The sequence below is a fragment of the Euleptes europaea genome, chromosome 3 (assembly GCF_029931775.1).
Source record: "Euleptes europaea isolate rEulEur1 chromosome 3, rEulEur1.hap1, whole genome shotgun sequence".
Classification (NCBI taxonomy): Eukaryota; Metazoa; Chordata; class Lepidosauria; order Squamata; family Sphaerodactylidae; genus Euleptes; species Euleptes europaea.
Window position 1 is genome coordinate 11128510 of NC_079314.1, and position 7209 is coordinate 11135718.

Below are 7209 nucleotides of genomic sequence, written 5' to 3' on the forward strand. Positions count from 1 at the left end.
GTTGACCTGGCCATGGTTCCTTGGCTGCCGGTTTCGCGGGACAGGATAGGAGTCCTTTCAGTGGTGATTCGGGCTGGCCATCACGTCTGGAAAGGTGGTGTCACACATCTGTTGGGGTTGCCATGACCAGTCAGGGAGATTGGCAACCCGTTTGCTTACAATATAATTTCGCCTGGAGAAAATTCCTGCTTTGGAAGTTGTTCTCCATGACACTGTACCTAGGGTTGCCAGCTCCAGGTTGGGAAATGCTGGAGATTTTAAGGTTGAGCCTGAGGAGGGCAGGGTTTGGGGAGGGGACTTCAGTGGGGTATAATGCCATAGAATCTACCTTCCTCTTCAGATGAACTGTTCTCTGTCACCTGGAGATTGTTTGAAATAGCAGTTTGTCCCTCCCAGCTCAGGGCAGCTTATCCGGCAACTTACCCAGCCAAACCAGCCCATAGAGGCTTGATAAATGCCTTACACTTCCTCCCTGAAATGGCAGACATGGGGGGCGGGGAAGGACCGTGTTGCCAACAGGTCTCCTTTTTTGGATTTGGAAATTTTTGTTACCTCCAATTCCACTCTAGCTGTTAAACCTTTTAAGAAATCCATGGCTAGAGACTCGGGATTACATTTTTCTTCTTACCATCCACAACATCTGAACCCATATAGCCAGTTCATTCGGTTAAAACGTAATGCTACCTTGTCTCAAGATTACACTATAGCAGCTTTGCTAAAAAAGAATTATCCACAGGAGATACTCCTGAAAGCTAAAATCAGAGCCAATTTGACAGACCAAAAAAAAAAACTCTTACAACAACAAAGAAGACAGAATGATTCAAAAATATTTTGATCATTAGCCTATACTCAACACTCCTCAGCCGTACAGAATATTATCAAAAAACATTGGCACATCATTTCTACTTTACCAGGCTGCTCTCAGACTCCTATTTTTGTCTTAAGAAGGGCTACTTCTATTAGGGACAGACTAGTATGCTCTGATATTTTGCCCCCTCCTTCTGCCCCTACTACAATTGGGCACCACCGGTGCAGATCATGTAGTGTATGTTCCCTATGCTTGCCTGTCAGAGAATTTAGCTCTGCTGATTCTACCTTTAAGTTCAAGTTAAAACACTTCTCCAATTGTGCCACCAGCAATGTGATTTACATAATTATATGTGGGTGTTCAAAATTATACGTGGGTAGCACCACGAGACGCATCAGACTTAGAATAGGGGAACATCGCTCCCTAATTTGGAATAAAGTTTTGGACGTGCCTTTAATCTCCCATTTTCTTGAGAAAAAACTTAACAAAAACGATCTCCATTTTTTTGTGATTTGGGTCTACAAAAACCACCAGTACAATGAATCCAACATACAATTTTTTTATTAAGACAAGAATGCAAATACCTTCAGTTACTGAACACTTTAACACCACATGGTCTTAATACAGAATTAGACTTATCATGTTATTTATGATTTATCTACCAGCCAGGACCTGTTGAAAACTTTTTTAGATACCAACCAGGACCTATGTAATCTGCAAAACCTTCCCATTCCTCTTTCCACCTGCTCTATCTAGAAGCTATTAATGAGAGTAACACCTGTGATCTAACTTGTTAGAAAGTATTTGAAATACCTTGAAGAATTTAGTTACCATAAGAACATGGATAAGGAAAGCTGCAGCCCTTAGTTTGGCGCCATTGAACTCCGATTTCACAGGTATAGTTTTGTTTAGCCTTGTTTTTTGTTGACATTGTTAATAGCAAAATACATGCCTGTAACTTATGACACTTTGCGCTTTTTAGACAATTATTTGTGTAGTTAATAGTAGCTTATAATTATGTATCTTCAGGCTAAAGAAGCATCAATTTGCGAAAAACGTTATTTAAAAAATTCCGGAAGACGTTTCCCACTTTTACCTACCTCTTCCAAGGAATCAAGATTCTTCTTGATCTTTTGAAACCTAACATCAAGATACATGCAAGTTCTAACGGACTACAAATAAGTTATTACTATGCCTAGAAGTCATTTGGATTCTATTGAAGAACCTTTGTTTATTGTTTAGGTTGTTTATTGTTTAAGTTTTCATTGCACTTCACTGTCATATTCACTGTACAGTAATACACTTTTGATATTTTTGCAATTAGAGTTGAGTACTGTTTATTCTCCCAACCTCCAGGTGGAGCCTGGAAAATCTCCCGGAATGTCAGCTGATCTCCAGACTAAAGAGATGAGTTCCCCTGGAGAAAATGGCTGCTTTGAAAGGTGGACTCGATGGCATCAGAACCCTGCTGAACCCTTCCTCAAACCCCACCCTTCCCAGGTTCCACCCCCAAATCTCCAGGAATTTCCCAACCTGGAGTTGGCTACTGTAGGTAAAATCCCCCTGAAGAAGCTTGAGCAAAACTCATAGGGGTACTTTCATTATTATTCTATTCCCTTGCACCAATTGTTGCTTTTGTCTCTGTTTTGTTTTGGAGTGGCCCCCTCTTTTTCTACGGTAGGTAAGGAATACACAACATATGGCTGTAGACTTCATTTATTTATTTACTTCCTTTCATTTACTTCATAGCTACCCTGCCTTTCTTCCCTGTAGGGACCCAAAGCAGATGCCATCACTCTTCTCCTTTCCATTTTATCTTTACAAACAACCCTGTGAGGTAGGCTTGGCTGAGAGTATGTAACTTGCCCAAGGTCATCCAGCAAATTTCCATGGCAGAGTGGGGAATAGAATCATAAGAACATAGAGTTGGAAGGGACCACCAGGGTCATCTAGTCCAACTCCCAGCACAATGCAGGAAATTTACAACTACCTCCCCCCCACACCCCCATTGACCCCTATTCCACGGCCAGAAGATGGCAACCCCCCCCCCCAAAAAAAACCCAACCCTCCAGGATCCCTGGCCAATCTGGCCTGGAGGAAAATTGCTTCTGGACCCCAAAGTGGCAACCAGCCATGAAATCCAAACACTGATGCAAACCTTCCTGCCCTGCCTCTCATGATCTGTCCAAGGTCATAGAATCAGATGGCCATCTAGCCTCTGCTTAAAAACCTCCAAGGAAGGAGAGCCCACCACCTCCAGAGGAAGCCTGTTAGAAAGTTCTTCCAAATGTTTAGCCAGAAACTCTTTTGATTTAATTTCAACCCATTGGTTCTGGTCTGACCTTCTGGGGCAACCGAAAACAACTGGGCACCATACGCTATAGAATTCGAACCTGGGTCTCCCAGATCCTAGTCCGACATTCTAACCACTACACCATGCTTTCTCTTTGGCTTATGAGTTGCATAGGCATCCCTTTTCTATCAGTTAATTCCCACTTGTTCCTGTAGAGGGCTCTGGATCACTGACAAATGGCAGATAAAACCCTCCTTTGAAGGGTCGTGGTTGGAAAGGCCAAATTTTCTGAGGAAGTCTGCTCAGTAGACCCCCATCAGCACATGGCGGTCAGCAAAAGCGCTGGAGCCAGAAGGCAGGATCCTGCTTTCTCTACACCTTGGTTCTACATTGACTTGTGGTCTGAAAAGGGTTTGGAGAACTCAAAGAAGGAGGATCTAGAGGCAGGTAGAGCCTTCTGCCTTCCACCCACTGACAGCGGGCAGACTTCAGTGCTGCCTGGCAAGGGACTAGGGCTGCCAGGTCCTTCTTCGCCACCAACAGATGTTTTGGGCGGAGCCTGAGGAGGGCAGAGTTTGGGGGGGCTTCAATGCCATAGAGTCCAATTGCCAAAACAGCCGTTTTCTCTAGGTCAGTGGTTCCCAACCTTTTTTTGACCAGGGACCACTAGGACTTTTTTGTTCGGTGCAGGGACCCCAAGGTTCAAAATAAAAATTCTGAGAATTTGAAAATAAACTTTAATTATAACTGTTAGTTAAACATTAAACTTAGAATAATATTTGAATATATATTTTTATAATAGAGAGCTTTTAATTGAAAATATTAATTTATTATGGGTTTATAACTTTGTTTCGCGGACCTTAATTTAGTTCTCGCGGACCCCTGGGGGTCCACGGACCCCTGGTTGGGAACCAGTGCTCTAGGTGAACTGATTTTTATCAGCTGGAGATCAGTTGTCATAGCAGGAGATCTCCAGCTACTACCTGGAGGTTGGCAACTCTACAAGGGACCCACATTAGTACACTAGGGTTGCCAGTTCTGGGTTGGGAAATTCCTGGAGATTTTGGGGCTGAACCTTGGGAGGACATGAGTTGGGGAGGGGAGGGACCTCAGAAGGGTATAATGCCATAGAGTCCTCCTTCCAAAGCAGCCATTTTCTTCAGGGCAACTGATCTCTGAAGCCTTGAGATCAGTTGCAATTACAGGAGATCTCCAGCCCCCATCTGGAGGTTGGCAACTCCATTTTGTAGGGATGAGTGTACCCCCCTTCTGCCCCCTATTTCCCTATACTGCTTAGCTCTAAACTTTTTCCCCCTTTTCCTGCTTGCTTAACTATCATTTTTATGCTCTAAGCTGGCAGAATCTAAAAGGTGTGTTGGATTCATGTTACTGACTGACAGATACACACATGGGATAGCAGGTGCATGCATGTATTTGGTTGCCAGCTGAAGAAGCTTTTATTCATTTAAAAATATTTTTGTTGTTCATCATTTATACCTCACACTTGTCGGCACTGCTTCCAAGGCAGTTCGTGTATGTGCGGGACCACCCGTGTGTGAGTGTGTGCCCAGATGGAAAAATGTGAGAACCACAGATCTGAAGCCAAACAAATTTGTTTGTGTGGCCATCTAGTGGCCCACTGCCACAACTAGAGCATCCTTCCCGCACTCATTTCTGTTTGGTCTGCCAATCAATAGAAAACTGAACAAGTCAAATGCAATCCTAAATAACCTGTCTTCAACTGCCGCCTAAAGATTGAAAGTGAGGGGGCCATGCACACCACAGAAATCTACATTGATGTAATTTGCTTAGGATCAACACTAAGGTTTCTTGGCAGTTTCAGGAAAGATTATCTTGTCTGTCATGGATTCACATGGTGTAAGAGAGCTCATCTTTTCCTGCAGGCTTGCTCTCCTAGTAAGTTTGGTGAGCAAGTACTACACCATTATGTATGACAAAGGTTGTCCACAGTAGGGCTGTTGGAAAAAAAATTCTGGAAAATTCAGGTTCAGGTTTAAATGGCCTTTTTTTATATGGGAAAACCCGAATGCTGAATTCCCCTATACCAGTATAGGTGGGAATTCGGCTTTAAATTCAGGATTCCTGAATAATTTGGCCATTTAAACCCAATAAATGCATTTCACGGCTTTTTGCGGCTCCTGGGGGGCATTTTTTCAGGTAGAGGTCCCAAATTTTCAGGGTAGCAGGAAGGGACTCTGCTTGCAAGAACCCCCAAGTTTGGTAAAGATTGGGTCAGGGGGTCTAGAGTTATGGGGTCTCAAAGGGGTCCCTCCATTCCCCCACTGGAATGCATTGGAATTTATAAGGAATTCTGCCATGGACTGGTCTATGTAGCCCCCCTTGTACACTACCATTTTTATAAGGAGTGTAACTGTGTCAGTAGGATTTTTGCCTAATTTTTTATAACACTGCCAGATTTAATTGTCTATTAGCTTCCAAAATATAATCCTCCTTATTCTGTAACATGATCATGCCCTCTTTGTCCACGGGTCTGATAACCAAGTTACGGTCTTGTGCTAGACCCTAAATTGCTGCCCTTTCCTCTTGAGTAAGATTTCTATATTTATGTATTCTTGTTCTTTCTATTTTCTCTATGTCTCTAAGTACCAGAGCTGTTGAAAAAAAACATTCGGTTCAATTCGGATTCGGCTGAATTCGGCCCATTTTTATTTGGGAAGTGCCAAATTCCGACCTCCCCCTATTCGGATTCAAGGAATTCGGCTTAAAATTCGGCATTCGCAAATAAATTCGGCCATTTAAAGCCATTAAAAATACATTTGGGCCTTTCCACGGCTCTGGAAAGGTATTTTTGGAGGTAGAGGTCCCAAACTTTCAGGGTAGCTTGGAGGGACCCTACTTGCAAGAAACCCCAGGTTTAGTGAAGATTGGATCAGGGGGTCCCGAGTTATGGGGTTTGGAAGGGGTCCGCCCATCTGCCAATTGGAATGAATGGGAGCCGGCAATCCTTAATGTGCATCTAGAGAGCGGCAAATCCAAGGCAAAACCTCCCATTGTTTCTCATTGGCTATTTATGCACGGGAGGTTTAGCTTTGGATTTGCCGCTTTCTAGATGCACATTTTCCCCAGCCAAATTCTCAAAACTCTGCAGGGGGGGTTATTGTTGAGATTTGAGAATTTGAATAGGGAAAATGTGCATCTAGAGAGTGGCAAATCCAAGGCAAACCCTCCCATTTTTGCGGACTGATAAAAGGTGGCGTTGTTAACAATTCGCTCCATTTTACCTTGGGAGCAAAGCCCCACCATGGCTCTTACTTCCGAGTAAGCAGGCCGGAGGATCAGGACTGCCCGCCCTTTCCTCTACATTTTGCTTCCTCCTGTCACCGCTTCCTCAGCCCCGGGGGCACCCAAAAACAACGAACACCTGGGGGTGTGTGTGTCGGACTATGACATAATCATGGTATTTCTGTAAACATGTGCAGAATTAATTCCATATAGAGCTTAAACACATCATACACATACAGAGGTTTGTGTAATGTATAATGAAAGTCTGTGTCATGCTGACAGGCTAGCTCTGTGTCAGGCTGACAGACTACTCTCAAGGTTAGCTCTATCAAAGCTAACTACTAAAGTTACTCTGGCTTTGTCCTTGAAGGGGCAGAGCTGAGCACCTTCCCTTGAAGGGGCAGCGTAAAGTCACCTTTCTGACTCAGCTGCCAGATGTCAGAATCTCAAAGGCCTTTTCAAGGTCTCAATAGCTGAAACTGTGCTATTGAGGCATTAAAGTTCTCTCAGATAAGAGTAATATGCTTCCTTGCTCTACTGTAATCTTGCTAGAGGCAATCCTGCTAACTAATGTAAACAATGACACTTTGCAAGTGACAATGTCAGCTATAATTGTGTTTCATGAGTTATATAGTTAAATGTTGTGCTACAGATTTCTAAGTAGACTCATTTAATGCGTATAGTCCTAACGAAGAGGATGGTATAGAAATTAAATATGTAACATGATCATGTACCTCAGAAATGAGTATTTATACTTTAACCACAGAGGAGTGAAAGGGAAGGATGTCCATATTTGGACAATAAGATATCAGAGGACAGGAGCAGATGCCACTAAGCTCCTGGT